This window comes from Gymnoscopelus braueri, assembly GCF_963280865.1.
Source record: "Gymnoscopelus braueri genome assembly, chromosome: 11".
NCBI lineage: Eukaryota > Metazoa > Chordata > Actinopteri > Myctophiformes > Myctophidae > Gymnoscopelus > Gymnoscopelus braueri.
The window spans coordinates 38978180-38994271 of record NC_137613.1 but is presented as its reverse complement, the minus strand read 5'-3'; the positions used below and the strand labels follow the sequence as shown (position 1 = coordinate 38994271).

The following is a 16092-nucleotide window of genomic DNA, read 5'->3' as shown; positions in this document are numbered from 1 at the left end:
CCATCTAGTGGTTTCTGGTAGTATTGCTGAAGTGACCAGAACAAACAAATTGTACAATGCAATTGATTGATTGATTGATTGATTGATTGATTGATTGATTGATTGATTGATTGAATACTTTATTAACAGTTTGCAAAAAGTACAGAGGTAGCCTACAGTTATACAATAATGCTAAAAGGATAACACAAAAAGCCCTGAGGGCTTGTTTCCATTGTGGTCCTGTGTATTCAATTCATCAAGACATAAACTTAAGACATACAATACAATACAATACTAGCCTATAAGAAATAATCAATAGGAGCAGTAAAAAAAATAGCTAGAAGACTTGTCTGGTCCAGACAGTTGGAAATTGCAGACATAAATACCAAGAAGCTATGGAGAAAAAAAAAGGAAATAGCAGGATCATGAAGGTAAAAACAATATACAGTAGGCCTATAGTCCAAGTATGAACAGTGTGAGCACTGAGTGACTGATTGATTCGTGATTTACAACACTGAAGGGATTTATACAGCATACAGAATAATATTTAGAATGGCATAGCCTACTTCTATGAAAATGTTTGACCATTTTGTATTTCATTTGGATTTTTTTAATTATTATTATTAATTAAGTTATTATTATTATTTTTACTTGGATCCCCACTATAGACAAAAACGTGCTGTTGAATATGAGACTACATGAGAATATGAGAAATGACCAGCAGTCGTCTACATAACATTGCTATAGCTTTTACTGAACGCCAGATGTCATCCGTGAAACTGTAGTAGCCTACATTAAGTCCTCTGCAAATCCTGTTTCAACATAGAAGTAAAATTGTTTAATTGAGAAGTTTAATTAAGTTCTCTAAATCCAGTCAGTTCAAGCAGTGATTTAACATGCTTTGAAGCTGTGTAGGTCCACTGTCACAGTCAGTATATATAATATATATATATTTTATATATATATATATGCTTTTCTGACTGCGAAAGTATTTTTTTTCTTTTTTTCCCTATGTACTAACATACAATGTCTAATATTTAAATGTATTCATATGTCACTTTTATCCTGGTTGCCTCTAGGCTTTGTGTGTGTGTGTGTGTGTGTGTGTGTGTGTGTGTGTGTGTGTGTGTGTGTGCGTGCGTGCGTGCGTGCGTGCGTGCGTGCGTGCGTGCGTGTGTGTGTGTGTGTGTGTGTGTGTGTGTGCGCGCGCGTGTGTGCGTGTGTAGCTCCCAGCAGCAGCCATATTGGAATGCTGGATGTGGGGAAGGGAAGCAGGAATAGAGAGAGAGAGAGAGAGAGAGAGAGAGAGAGAGAGAGAGAGAGAGAGAGAGAGAGAGAGAGAGAGAGAGAGAGAGAGAGAGAGAGAGAGAGAGAGAGAGAGAGAGAGAGAGAGAGAGAGAGAGAGAGAAAAAGAAAAAGGGACATAAGGAAAAACGCACTCTTACTGCTGTTATACAACTGAAATAACGGATTATTTAATGACTAATAACATGTTCTCCCGCCGATAAAGTGAAGACAAACACCGGCTGAGACCAGTCAACGTGAGTTAGACTTGTTTTTTTTTGGACGTTTATTCTTTAGAGCTAAAACAAAATCAGTGAAGGCGGTGAAATGTTAACATTAAACATTTATTACAACATTCAGACGCTTCCTCACAACATATTGGTCCATTCTTTTCATTGTATGTGGGGAAACGTCGTACAACAACATTAATGGAGAGACTGAGAGTGTCTAGTTTTACTTTAGTGCATTGAGTGAGCTCAGCTACTGTAGCCTAGCCACTGTCCCAGTGCCTCCTACTCTGGTCGCCAGAGAATCACATGTATTGAATGCAGTGGTGGTAAAAGTACTCGCATCTTTGACTTAAGTAAAAGTATCGATACTGCAATGTAGAAATACTGACTGTCACAAGTTAAAGTCCGGAATTCAGAATTTACTTTAGTACAACAGTATTTTGATATCAAAATGTACTGTACCAAAAGTAGAAAGTACTCATTATGCAGAATGTCCCATATTCACAAGTTAAATATATACAAATCATTTTCAAATGGTCGAAATGTATATAGGGCTGAAGTGGGTAATGTATGTTTTGTAATAATAATTAAAATCTACAAAGTAAGTAGTAACTAAAGTTTTCAAATAATTGTAGTGTAGTAAAAAGCAATATTTGCCTCTGAGATATAGTGGAGTAAAAGTACTGAAACTACTAATACTTATACTAATAAAAATACCTCAATATTGTACTACATTACTTGAGTAGATGTACATAGTTACTTTACACCACTGGTATTGAATGTAGTTATGGTCCACACAGTGACTGTTGTAACTCTTGACTGGATTAGCCTTCATTTGATCTCAGTCTTTCTCAAACTGTGTTGTCTCGATTCTATAGCTACAGTGTTGCCTTGTTGTTTTTTTGTTTTTTGTTTTGTCTTTATTTTTTGTTAATTGTGAAGTTGACCCCCCCGGGACAACCAAATTCACTTCCAGCCCCAAAACGAGTTTGATAAAGCAGGTTGTAGACAGTCTGACTAGACTTTATCCTCTATTTGTTTACTTCTTTGTTGCGAAAGCTCATGTAGCCAGAAACCTTCCTACCTGTGTGTGTACAGAACCCACATTACCCTGTTGGTCTATTATAGGACATGCAGGCCAGCCATAGCTCAAAGAGGTGTTATACACACAGAGCTTTATGAAAGTGTTGGTGTACACTGTACGGCCTGCAAAGCAGCCAAATTCATCCCATCCACATCCTGTACTGAGAATGGCACACTGTGTAGGGTGCTGCAGAGATCAACATAGAGGCATTGTACAAAATAAATCCAATTCAGTTCAATGTGATTTGCCATGCAGAAAGGGCAACCACGTGAGAAAGATGGGATACACCTTGGCTTATACTACACTCTTACTGCTAGAACACAGTTGGCTAATGGACTGTGTGTGTGTGTGTGTGTGTGTGTGTGTGTGTGTGTGTGTGTGTGTGTGTGTGTGTGTGTGTGTGTGTGTGTGTGTGTGTGTGTGTGTGTGTGTGTGTGTGTGTGTGTGTGTGTGTGTGTGTGTGTGTGTGTGTGTGTGTGTGTGTGTGTGTGTGTGTGTGTGTGTGTGAGTGTGTGAGAACTGCTTTCCAGTCTGTGAGAGACCTATATTTATAGTAGCACTATGAGACTATATCATGCTACATTCTATTATATTATATTCAGAACTCAGACACACTTTTTTAAATTGCTATTATGTATGTTGCCACTATGTAAAAAGCACAGGCATTGGTTCTGATTCTATTCTCTTTCTTTATTCCGACCAAAAACACAGAGAAGTGTTTAGTGCTAGAAGTCTACTGTCAGTAGATTACAGTGTATGCTGTGACTCATAATGGATCTAAGTACTGCATGATAATAATCACTGCAGACACTCGCTGTATGTGTTGGTATGTGCACGTGTGTCCTGAATGAGTGTGTGAGTAGTGTTTCTGTGTGTGTCTTCCGAGGCATTTATTCTTCAAGGAGAAACTGTTCAGTTGGGAAGCCAGAATGTGTGACTTTTTTTCCTGTTATTTCCAAGGTATGCTACAGTAGGCTATACTACATAGATAGAGACCTTTTGTAACCTGTTCCCCTTATACCTGCAGCCAATGCAACATCTCTTGTTGTCTGTGATTGGCTACGTAGATCAGTTGTACTCAAACATTTTCAGGCCCAAATGAATGTGTATTTAGCCACCCACATACCACCATTTGAAAATATATTTGTGCCAAAGAAGACCCCGATAAGAGAAGATTTCAAAAATAGCAGATCTACAAGCTTACAATGTGTCGCATCGTGGCATGTTGTGATCTTGTCTATTTTTTAATAGCTGAAAAATAAAATAGGGCTTAAGTGTTTAAACTGCTGCTCACTTTGGTGGGGACCCCCTCAAGGACCCGGGAGAACCAGTGTGCTAAGCCACACGGTCATCCAGCAAGTAGTTAAGTGGTGGAAGTTCTCATTATGTTGTTATCGCCGCTTTCAGCCTGGCGTCCCTATTTTGGGCATGTCGTTATAGATGAAAATGTTCAAAAATAAATTCAAGTAGCAAAAATAGCCAATCTACAAGCTCACACGATGTGATGCTTTGTGAGCTTGTAGATTGTCTATTTTTGCTATTTGTCTTGCAAGAAAGTGGTTAAATCAGGCATATATTTTTTTATTATCGCAAAAATGAGAAATCTCATATGAAGTCACATATCTTGACTAGTACTGACTATAAGAAATGAGCTCTGTCTGAAGCATGAATCAGTCACACAGTGTGTACACTGCATGTGTGCAAAGGAAGCGATCTGTGTGTCCTGAATGTGTTTGCGTGTAGCGCACATATGTCCTATGTGAACATGTGTGCATATGATTGTCTTCTTTAAATTTTGCTTTTGTGCTTCGTCCTCCCACACATGTGGTTTCAGCTGTGAAGGAAGATGTGTGTGTGTGTGTGTGTGTGTGTGTGTGTGGACAGGAAGGCTGGATGAAGGTCCATTCCATTTGCTTCTGGATTGGTTGCATTCAGGATGTGGACCCCTGTGTGTGTGTGTGTGTGTGTGTGTGTGTGTGTGTGTGTGTGTGTGTGTGTGTGTGTGTGTGTGTGTGTGTGTGTGTGTGTGTGTGTGTGTGTGTGTGTGTGTGTGTGTGTGTGTGTGTGTGTGTGTGTGTGTGTGTGTGTGTGTGTGTGTGTGTCACACACACACACACAGAGCTTTTACTGTACATCCTAAAACATGCTGTGTCCCTCAGGAGCTGAAAGGAAAACGCCTTCTTCCTCTTAGCGCCAACAACGCCACACAGAGCGTACTGTGTGTGTGTGAGAGAGAACCTGTGTGTTTATGTTGTGTGGAGATAAAAGTTTGGCCGGTAGCAAATGTCTGTACTGTAATTTACACTCTCTCACTAACTGTTTTGAATGTTTGTGTTTGTGCAAGAATGTGTGTGTACTGAGCTGCCTCCGCTATCATTGGCAGCCATCATATATGCTGGAGACCCCTGAGAACTACACTACTATGTTGTGTATAGTATGAAAACCTACGCCCCTCGTCCATGATTTTGTGAATGTACTCTGCTGCACCTTCAGTATTTGTCTCCTTGTACAGTACCGAATTCTTCTTAGACATAATAGTTAATGTGAGTGATTGATATTGATGCTATGGATAGAAAACACAACAATAAGACAATGCCCCAGATGGTGGGTAGAACGTGTGTGTGTGTGTTTGGGGGGGGGGGGGAGTGTCGAGCTTGTAAATCTGCTACTTTTGATACTTTTGAGTGATGCTGTAGTATGATCGAGTAGGGCATTCATTCACAACAAAACACAAAAAGTTATAATATGGAGATAAGGGGTTTCTGCCCGATATGCTTTCATGTCTCTGGAAACATTCAGGTGTGCTGTGGTTTATGGCCCCTCAGGCTACTTCTGCTAAAATACCACCAAACCATAGAAGTCATTATACCTGGGCTGCAACAGTTAATGCAACTAATCGGTTTTAATATATCATTTTTGTCTTTGAATTTGTTTTTAAATAGCCAAACAAATACCACATTTACAAGCTTGTACATATGGTATTTTTTGCTATTTTTGTGTGACAGTTTCTGAACGGTTCCCTTTAACGATTCCTATACAGGGTTCCAAATGGGCCCTTTACAGGTCTGTAACTCTGAGAGTGTACAAATGGAACCAAACACGTAAGTTATGGTGGTCCTTGAAATGAAAAAGTTTGTATTGTAATTGTATAGCAGACATTGGTTCCTCAATGTTCGATCCGGTTCCTCCGATTCCTCCGGTTTCCGGATCCCAACCCTACTTACAGTACAATATGATGACAGTCTTCACAGTGCGGTAGAGTAGTTTACGGTCTGCGGTGCCTGTGATGGCTTCTGATTTGTTGTGTGCCTGCGTGTGCATGTCCTGGTTCAATAAACGTCTGGATAAATGGTCGTTAATGTGCATGTTTGGAGATGGAGGAGGAGGTACAAGTCTAGCATGTATACTGTAGTCGGTGTGCTTGCTGCCTGTTGGATCTGAAAGTTGCTACAATGGTAGGAAATGACATCATTGCAATGACTCGTCTGTCTTCAGGGCGAACACGCACACGCACGCACGCACGCACGCACGCACGCGGCGCGCGCACACACACACACACACACACACACACACACACAGCTACAGTGTATGACACACAGATACACACATTACAATGCACATCAAAGGAAAGGTCCACACAAGTAGGACGCATACAGTACTACACACACGCATACTCAGCAATACTAGCTACAGAACTTTATGCCTGGTTCATACTTGGTTGCATGCTGTTGTCTCGCACCGGAAATTGCAGATCTACAAGCTCGTTGTGAGCTTGTAGATCTGCAATTGCTGTTTTGCTGTTTTCAGTACGCAGCCAGGTATAATTCCAGTGAAGGCTACATCCTTGGTGCAGAGTGTCAAGTCGGTGATGAATGGAACTGGAACACATACTGTATAGAGTCAAGGTTAGAGAGCTTCTACTGTACCTCATATCTCTACATGGTGGCCATGATCAAATGTTTAGACTGTAGTTTCGGGCTCTCTTTTCTCTCCTGCTGCATCAGACAATATGGACATGCGTCACAAGCTGGATTCGAACCCCAACCATTCCAGTGACTGGTGTGCAGCTTTATCCACTATCAACAATCAAAACACTCCCAATATTATTGCTGTTATTACTCCTGATAGCTCTCTGCATGTTTGTAATGCAGGAGATAATACACACTCAAAAAGCACAACTAGCGTTATATTAGTATATGAGTTGATACAGCAGAACACAGTGGTACATATTGTTAATGTAATCGCTTTTTAGCTGCTGCCAACGCCGCATACACTCTGGTTAGAGAACTGCTCTCTGTCTTTGCCTGTGTGTATGTGTGTGTGGTGTTCGAGAGGACAGCTTGGGTAATTACATAGCAGTGAGTCAGAGAGAAGGAAAGAAAGGAACAATTGTTGAGCTTTGTCATACTGAGATGCAGAGGGAGAGAGACATAGAGACTGGAGGAGGAGAGTGAGACGACTAATGTAATTCATTCATGCAGCGAGTAGAGAATAATGAGATGAGTTTTTAACCTGTGGACCAGCTACCCTGCCCTCTGTCATCTCTTCTCTCTTGGGATTTTACACTGGCTCTCAAATATATCAAAAATACTGCAGCAACACATTTGCTTACATTAGTTTACATTAAACCAACCATGTTGGAGAGATGTCAGGCTATTCTGATTTGGTCAGTGTCAGAGCATAGGCCCAATGGGTTCTTCGCTATCAGAAAGCTATATACACTTGTAACTAACTTCTGTAACTTCTGAATCAGTATGACATTTTCCAAATGGTCCCTGGAATAAAACCCCCCAAATGTCAAAAGGATGTGGTTCAGACAGGTAGGTACTTGAACTGTTTGAGCCACCAATGAATGCACCTGGCATGTGAAATGAATGACTGTGGTTGATTGTCTCCGCCAGGCCTAAGGCCGAGATGTTTTGCCCCCTGTCCGTCCGTCTGTCTGTGTGTCTGTCTGTGAACAGCTAATCTCAGGCACTGTTGGCCCAATCTACGTGAACTATGCACACACACTCCCTGGATGCCAGAGCAGAACCTCTGCCCCTTTTCAGATTGGCCTGTTATAGCGCCACCAGGAGGCAGATGCTTTCCGAACATTGCTGGCCCACAATAACCTACCTGACCTGGCGGAGACCTGTTGATAATGTGACTGACTGATCAGATGTGTGAATGGTTGACCAGATGTTTCATCAAGCAAGGAGTAAAACTGTTTCTGAATCTGCACAGCATCGCAGCACCTTGTTTAGTTGGCTGTCTGAAATGCAGAATGCACTAGATTTGCTCTGATTAATTGTGCAGCCCACGGTTTGTGCTGCTTTGACCAGAGTCGTGCTCAAACTGCTGACTGGGCCGTTGATAAGTGTGTTCAGTGCAAACCTCCGTCAGACCAGTGCACAGTGAACTGAAAACACACTTCACTTTAGGTCAAGTATTGCACTTTTTCCCAAACAGTGGGTCGGGACCCATTTGTGGGTCACGAATCCATTTTCGTGGGTCACGAGAAAATTGATTTTCGTGGGTAAATCCCTTTTATTTATTGTTTCCGAAATGTTGTCGTTAATTATTATTATTTAAAAAAGATTTTCTAAAGATTTACACAAATTCACACATTTTCAGAAATGTCCTAAATTAGAAAATATAAGAAATTGAAGTTGTGAGCTTGTAGATCTGCTTTTTTCACTAGTTTGGGTCCCAGGCAAACATCTGATTTCTCTTTTGGGTCTTCAGCTAAAACGTTTGGGAACCAATGAAGTGTTCAAATACAATTTAAAGAGCAGTTTGAACTACAACATAGGTACATTTTCAATATCAGGCAGGTACATAATGATGTTTTCAAGTGAACTGGGAATTCATGTAGAGACATTTATTTACCCAGGCTTTTGGCAATTAATTTGTTATTTTGTGTACTGTAAAGCGTCCTTGGGTTTCTGAATGCCGCTATATAAATCCAAGTTATTATTATTATTATTATGTATCATTTTAAGTGTGTTTTATTACAGTCAAACTGTCAGGCTATTCACCTGATCACACATCTTTTAGCCTCGATCTCCAGGCTTTTATTGCTTAGTTTTGCTAAAAAATAAAAGCCTGGCCCAACTATAGCCTGTACTGGGTATGAGGAAGTGTTTCATTTCCCAACCAACCAGAGTGCAGTGGGCGTCGCTCGTAATGTTGTGTTAACGGGGCGGGGGTTGACGGACAGATCGGTGAACCAATGGGATCAGGCGCCGTCTCTCGCCGGCTCTATACACACGCCCCTTTATACACGAAATCAGGAGGGTTGCAGCAGGCTACACATCTTTCAATACAATGGCTCATTCGTTCATTCAGTCATTTGTTCGTTCGTTTGTTCACAATTTGGACAAGCAAGACACTTGCAACCAGTCAGATTGAAAAAGGTGCACTTGTTTTCACCGACGGAGGCGCACCATCTGAAGGTGTACGAGAGGCATCGCCGAGCGAGCTTAGGCGAGCGAGTCACCGTGCCGAGCGTTGCAAAGTCACCTTCAGCTGACTCAGCGCTGTCCGAGTTATGTCCCGATAGGGACAGAATCGTAAATCATCCTCCCCCTAGTTTTGACGGGGGGCCCGCCCCGCTGCTGGGGAGCGCGGGGGGTGAACTCGAAGAAAACGAGCACTACTTTTTCAATATGACTGGTTTTCCAATCATACTGTAACACACACACACCCACACACACACACACACACACACACACACACACACACACACACACACACACACACACACACACACACACACACACACACACACACACACACACACAGTGTAGAGATCATGGGGTCTTTGCGCATGGAGAGTAAGCGAGAGAGATATTAGTAGGAGGAAAACACCTGGATACAGGCCATAAGCATGACAACACACACACACACACACACACACACACACACACACACACACGCGCACACACACTAGTGTGTCTGGTAGTGAGTGTTGGCCATTATATTGCTGTGTGTGTGTGTGTGTGTTATATTGCTGTGTGTGTGGTTGTGTGTGTGTCTGATTAGTCATCATCAGAATGGTTGCAGTAACAACGGGTCATTCAACAATGGCTAGGTCAGTGAACTAGTCTCTGCCTGTCTGTCTGCCAGCCTCATTGTGTTTCTGTCTGTCTGTGAGACTGTCCATCAATCCCATTTTGTCCTGTCTGTTCGTTTATGAGTCTGTCTGATTGTTTGTGTGTATCTCTGTCTGTTTTTCCTCCCCCCTTCTCCCTGTGTCTCTGTCTTTCGCTCCCTCTCTCTCTTCTCTTACTGTGACCTTTGTCGCTGTCTGTTCCACTGTTGTCGCTCCAGTTCTAAATTAACTTTAATGAACTATTGAGTAACTGCTGAGACACTCCAAACCTTTGACTAGTGTTGAGTTTGACACCATGGCTATGTTATGGCTGAACATTATGCTGGCATCATCGCAGCAATGTGAAAATCTTTGAACATGAATGTCTTTAGATGTGCTGTACCCAGGGTCCTATGTGCCTTTAGAAACCCTACTTGACACCTGCCAATATAGCCTAATGCTGAAAAAAATATTATATTATTATTGTTACCGCAAAATTGACTGAAATAAACAAAAAACAAAAAATAAACTAAACAATCTGCTTGAGTGAACACACACAAGCAGGGTGTCCTAAAGACTGTTCAGGCTGGTGGCAGCAGCTGAGATTTGTGAAGACAACTCTGTTGATTCTCAGTTACTTACTGTAGGAGGGAAGCAGCCCAAGCAAGTCATGTGAGAAAGCTTTCAGTTGATGTTTGCGGTGTTGAAGGGACGTGAAGGGAGGTAAATGAACTCAGGTAGCCCCTCTGGCCAGTTCTTGTTTATCAACTTTCAACCTGGTGTCACTATTTGGTACATGCCTAATGGGCAAAAATGTTCTTTGCATTGCAGATCTACAACGTGTTACAATGCAATGCGTTGGGAGCTTGTAGACTATTTTTGCCGCGCGACACCATCGTATGACGAAGTATAAAACGGGGCTTAAGTGGTATTAGTCATTGATGTGCTTCTTCCCCAGTGTTACAGCCTTACCTCTAGAGGGCGCTAATAACACACCAGCTGATCTGGCATGGATAGTAGAGGGACAGACTAGGAGAGAGGAAAAGAGGGATAGAGAGAGAGATCAAGATGAAGCTGATGGACTGGCCTTGTAAATCGGAGGGAGTGTATTTGGTGTGTGTGTATGTCTGTCAAATCTTGTCCCACGAATCCAGTGGCCCGATTAATCTGCTTTCCTACTCAGCACCTCTGGTCTATCTATCTGTCTGTCAGTCTGTCTGTGCATGTGTATCTGTGTGTGAATGGTATTCTGTTCATCTCTGAGTATCTGCCATTGCTCATTCACAGACTTTGTGTCAAGTGTGTGACAGACTCATCCAGTTCTTTCTTCTGGGGGATATTTCATACTCATCGTTGCTAGCTCAATCCTAACCAAATCATATCAGGGGCCCACAGCACAAATCAACATAGACTAGACAACAGTACCGAGAATGAGTTTTGGAAGAGACGCCATGAGTCAAAAGACATACATTGTCCATGCTGAATGGGAAGAGAATAATCTTTTCATCATGTAGAATGGAAAATGTATTTGTCTCATCTGGAAACGACTGCGCAGCGATGGCGAAGAAAGGGAACTTGGAACGACACTTTCTGACAAACCACAAATCATTTGACAAGTCTTTTCCAGCCAATGTGAACTGAGAAAAAGACAAGGAACTGAAATCTCAACCATATGTACGTACATATGTACCTTAGATGAAACCGGATCAAGTGCTGTCATTAGTAGCCTATTTTATTGTTTCAGAATGTAGTTTATTATTAAACTACTTATTCTATGTTATTTTTGCTCTTTACACCCAGTCAGACCAAAATGGTTTAAACTTAGATTTAAAGATATCTTGTGTGCAAGTGGAAATATTGGCCTCTATACATGCACTAGAGGGAATATTTCTTCTTCCTCTAGTGCTAGGGCAGCACTAGAGGGAAATAGCCATGGGGTGACAGTCATCAACATCATTAGGTCATTCTCCCCCGGGGAGCATAAAGGTGCACAGAAAATATAATGGCAATCCATTCAGTTGTTTTTGAGATACCTTGTTTGGGAGGAAAGTGTTTGACAGATGACAGGGGACACAGGGACGTCATGAGTAGATGTTGAAACCCGGACGAACACACACTATCTGGTCGAATCACCACCAGGGTTCTGGTTGGTCATTTCTTTGACCTTAATAGCTTGTGTCCTTTTACGTACCAAATATTTCTTGACCATGACAAAGTCAGTGTCTTGCTAAGATAGTGAAAATGACAAAAACCTGACTTCAAAGTTAAATGAACACTGAGGATTTTACTGTGTGTACTTTATGGATGGCATTGATGAGTTGAGAAGGATGGGGGAGGACTGGTGTGAGGATAGCATTTCTCTTTAAAGGTGAGGAGTGACTTAAGAGCTCTATTCTAGCAAAGGAACAGAAAAGCCTCAGGCAACACGCACACACATACACTCATACCCCACACAGGCACAATTGAGTACATACACACACACACACTCACTCACACACATGCACACGCACACTTGAACGTATGATCCATTCTTCCTACTCTCTTGCTTGCTGTCCCGCTCCATGCCTTCTCTTTCCTCTTTCATCTGTCCTTCTCTGCTCCTCTCGTCTTTCCTCCCTGTGGTCTTGTCTTTTTAACCCTCTCCTCTCCCCGTCTCCCCCTTTCTCTCATCATCTTCTCTCTCCGTCCTGTTATCTACTCTCCGCACTCTGCTCTCTCTCTCTCTTGCCCCCCCAACCCCCTCCCTCTCCTGGGAGACAAAGACACCCCTCCCCCTCCCCCTCCCTCCCGCTCCTCCTCCTCCTCCTCCTCCTTCTCCCTCTCTCTCATTCTGCCCTCCATCCCCCTCTCTGTCATGGGAGGCTGCCCTCTTGTATGTGCACACGCCTCCCTCTCTCTCTCTCTCTCTCTGTGCTCTCTCTCCCTCACGCGTCGCGTGCTGGTGTGTGTGTGTGTGTGTGTGTTCAGTGTAGTAGTGCTGGTAGTAGGGAGGGCTCAGGACAGTGACTTAAAGTCAGCGTTAGCCATCAACGCTACGTTGGCTTGACTATCTCAGCGCAGCATCTATCAACACCACCACAAGACTGGGCTTTCGCTCCTTTTATCTGCTGTACCCTTGGGCTTCTCTTCTCTTCTCTTCTCTTCTCTGACAAGAATATTTAATGGAAGGACTTTACTATGGTAAGGATTCTTTTTTTCAAATTGTAGTTCATGGGCCAGTGTATGTTTGTGTGTACTGTGTGGGCAGTGTTTGTGCAGAAATCACATTACTTTTGTGTGTGTGTGACTGTGTATGCAGTGTGTGTGTATGCAGTGTGTGTTTATGTGGTGTTACACATGTGCGCGTTGAATGGATACAGCTGCAGCGTGCAGAATTTTCAACGCACAGCTGAGCACATTTTGTGTATGTGTCCCTTTCCGTGTGTGTGTATACTGGTATACCATGTGTGTGCCTGTATATTGAAGCGGAGTGATTTCAGTTCAAGATCCAGAGTTCCAGACCAAATGTGGTCAGCCTTGTTGGAAACCACCAGCGATACACAGACTCAAAAGTACATGCATTACAAAGTAGTTTGCATGCAGCTCCAGTTGATTAAAACACTTTATTCAATTCTGTAGTAACAGTACTGCAGTGCTGTGGTATTCTCTCTGCTCTATACTCTATTGACCTGCTGACTTATATAGTGATTTCCTACTGCAGATTACCATCTGCCACTCTCTAATGATGAATCTGACTGTGTGTGTGGGTGTGGGTGTGTGTCTGTGTCTGTGTGTGTGTGTGCGTTCACATCAGTCTGCATCCGTACAGTGTGTGTGAATGAATGTAATTAATGTATTTAAAACATTGTGTGTGTGTGAGCTGTACATGTGGCCGCGGGTGAGTGGGAAGTGAGACTGCAGCTTGCAGTGAATGGTCGGGACGGGAGAGGTTCACACACAGTGTGTATGCATTTGAGTAGGAGGTAGCTCTGTGTGTGTGTGTGTGTGTGTATGTGAGAGAGAGGAGGACAATAATGGAATATGTGTGGGTTGTCTTTGAATACATGCTTGTACACTTTTACAGTGTGCTGTTCCAAGTGTCTTTTGTGCACATGCGTGCAATTAAATACTAGGACTGTGTGTGTGTGTGTGTGTGTGTGTGTGTGCGTGTGTGTGCGTAGGCATACAGTAACACAATAGCCCTGAGGGCCTGTGTATAGTTTCTGGGTTAGATCATCTATATTTCAGTCAGTGTGTGTTTTAATATTTCCCTGCTAGTTCCATTATTGATGGTGAATTTGCAAAAGAAGAAGCTCTGCTATAATAAGCCACACACGCAGATTTCACTCTGTCTCTCTTTTCTCTCTCACAGCGCGACACCGACACGCAACTAAGTATAAACTCAGGCTTAAACTTGTGTTCTTCATTGACTGACAGACTGAAACGACCAGACACAGTTCTGAACCCTCTGCAGGAGGTGACAGGGTGTCGGAAAGACCTTTGTGCAACGGGAAGGCCACAGGTTCAATCCCCATGACAGAATAGGCTCTCTTCATCTTACAGTACATGTTAGTTTATCCTGATATAGCCGACCCCACTAGGCCCACATTCTGCTTCACTTCACCGGTAGAAGGCCCTATATATTTACTGCTCAGTTATCTTTTACAGTAGCTGAAGATCTGTGGGAAGAAATGCTGTAAGCACTGGCAGTTTATTTCAGGTAGTGTGGAATATCCTAGTGTGGACAATCTTCATTGTCTTGTAAGTTTGACTTTGACATCTTTATTGAGGTATGTACAAATGCACACATAGGCCCCACCATTAAGGCCCCACCATTAACAAAATGATAAAAACGCAATTTCTAGCTTACTTCCATTGCAGTCCTTAAAGTGTGTGTGTGTGTGTGTGTGTGTGTGTGTGTGTGTGTGTGTGTGTGTGTGTGTGTGTGTGTGTGTGTGTGTGTGTGTGTGTGTGTGTGTGTGTGTGTGTGTGTGTGTGTGTGTGTGTGTGTGTGTGTGTGTGTGTGTGTGTGTGTGTGTGTGTGTGTGTGTGTGAAACTGAATATATGAGTGTGCAGGGATGCGCAAGTTGTCCTGGTTTAACCCATTAAGACGTGAGGCTGATTCTACAAATGCCCTCTAAATTGGTACTTCTCAAACCTTTTCATGTCAAGGACCCCTAATATGTATTTGGCCGCGGACCCCCAGAAGAGAAGATTTGTGTAAAAAACATTCAAAATTATACAAAATCTTTCAAACTCTTAAAAAAATAAATCTAAAAAAATAGCAGATGTACAAGCTTGCAGCTTGGCACGAAGTGATGTGCTGTGAGCTTGTATATCTGCTATATCGTCTAAACCTCTGTTCTACTAAATCTAAAGAGTTCTACTAAAGAGTTTTCTGAAAAACCTATGTTGCTATATAGATATAGATATATAGATATAAATCTAAAATGACACATTTGCTTTCCCAGTTTTAAAAAAGACAACCTGTGTCACTGCAGTTCAGAGTCCCCAGCTAGAGCCCTGCTAATCCATTTTTCCTGTATGTTGAATTATACATAGTATGTGTTTAGCATACTACAGTTACAGTACATTAACATGCATGCTGCTCCAATAAGCCTCCACATTACAACTACACCTGAACCACTTCAGTAAGTTTGTCTGTACATGTTTCCCATTTATGCGTGCGTGAAATATGTGTGAGCAATCGAGCACTCATGCATTTGTCTGACCTTATTTTTTTTTGCAGGCATCTGGCATCAGTGTCATCTGTGTGCAAAGAAACGTACAGTACATCGTCGCTGTCGGGCAGAAACCTCATATCGTAAATCAATGCCCTACTTCATACAAAAGCGTCGCACAAAAGTAGAGAAAATAGCAGATCTACGAGCTCACAACGAGGCTACTTTCACAATTTTCTTCATGTTTAAGAAATTAGAACCAAAAAGGTTCTGGACATACAAGGTTACCACCCGACAGCGACGATGTTTGTGTGTATTTTTCTGATGTGTTTATTTGGCTGTGAATAATGTAGTTTTGATGCTTGTAGACTAGGCACATGTGTCTGTGTTTTTGTTCATACATGCATTATATGTGTGTGCTTGTCTGTACGCCAGTATGCATGCTTGTGTTTTTGTGTTCATCAATGTGTTTGTGTGAGACATGTGTTTGTGTGAGACAGGTGTTCAAGCCAAGGTACTTCTGTGTGTGTGTGTGTGTGTGTGTGTGTGTGTGAGAGAGAGAGAGAGAGTGATGTTGCACTGCATGCTCTAGTAACACCCCTTTGTCCCAAGGGTCTCGGTCTCTCTCACACACACACACACACACACACACACACACACACACACACACACACACACACACACTCACACACTCACACGTGCACACACGCTTGCTTGGATATAAAGTTAACCATTAGCTACAAATCAGCAAAGCAGAACGGCTGACAACTATCCCTGGG

At 42.5% G+C, this 16092-nt stretch overlaps 1 protein-coding gene across 4 annotated transcripts in view; it reads left to right on the top strand.

The window, feature by feature from the left end:
* The first annotated feature begins 1353 nt into the window (after positions 1-1353).
* Positions 1354-16092, top strand: part of LOC308095376 (focal adhesion kinase 1-like) — an 83422-nt gene continuing 68683 nt past the window's right edge. For all 4 annotated transcript variants that reach the window (XM_080442429.1, XM_080442431.1, XM_080442430.1 and 1 more), the window contains exon 1: positions 1354-1520. The gene's annotated coding sequence lies outside the window, so the exon portion shown is untranslated. The remainder of the gene's footprint in view (positions 1521-16092) is intronic.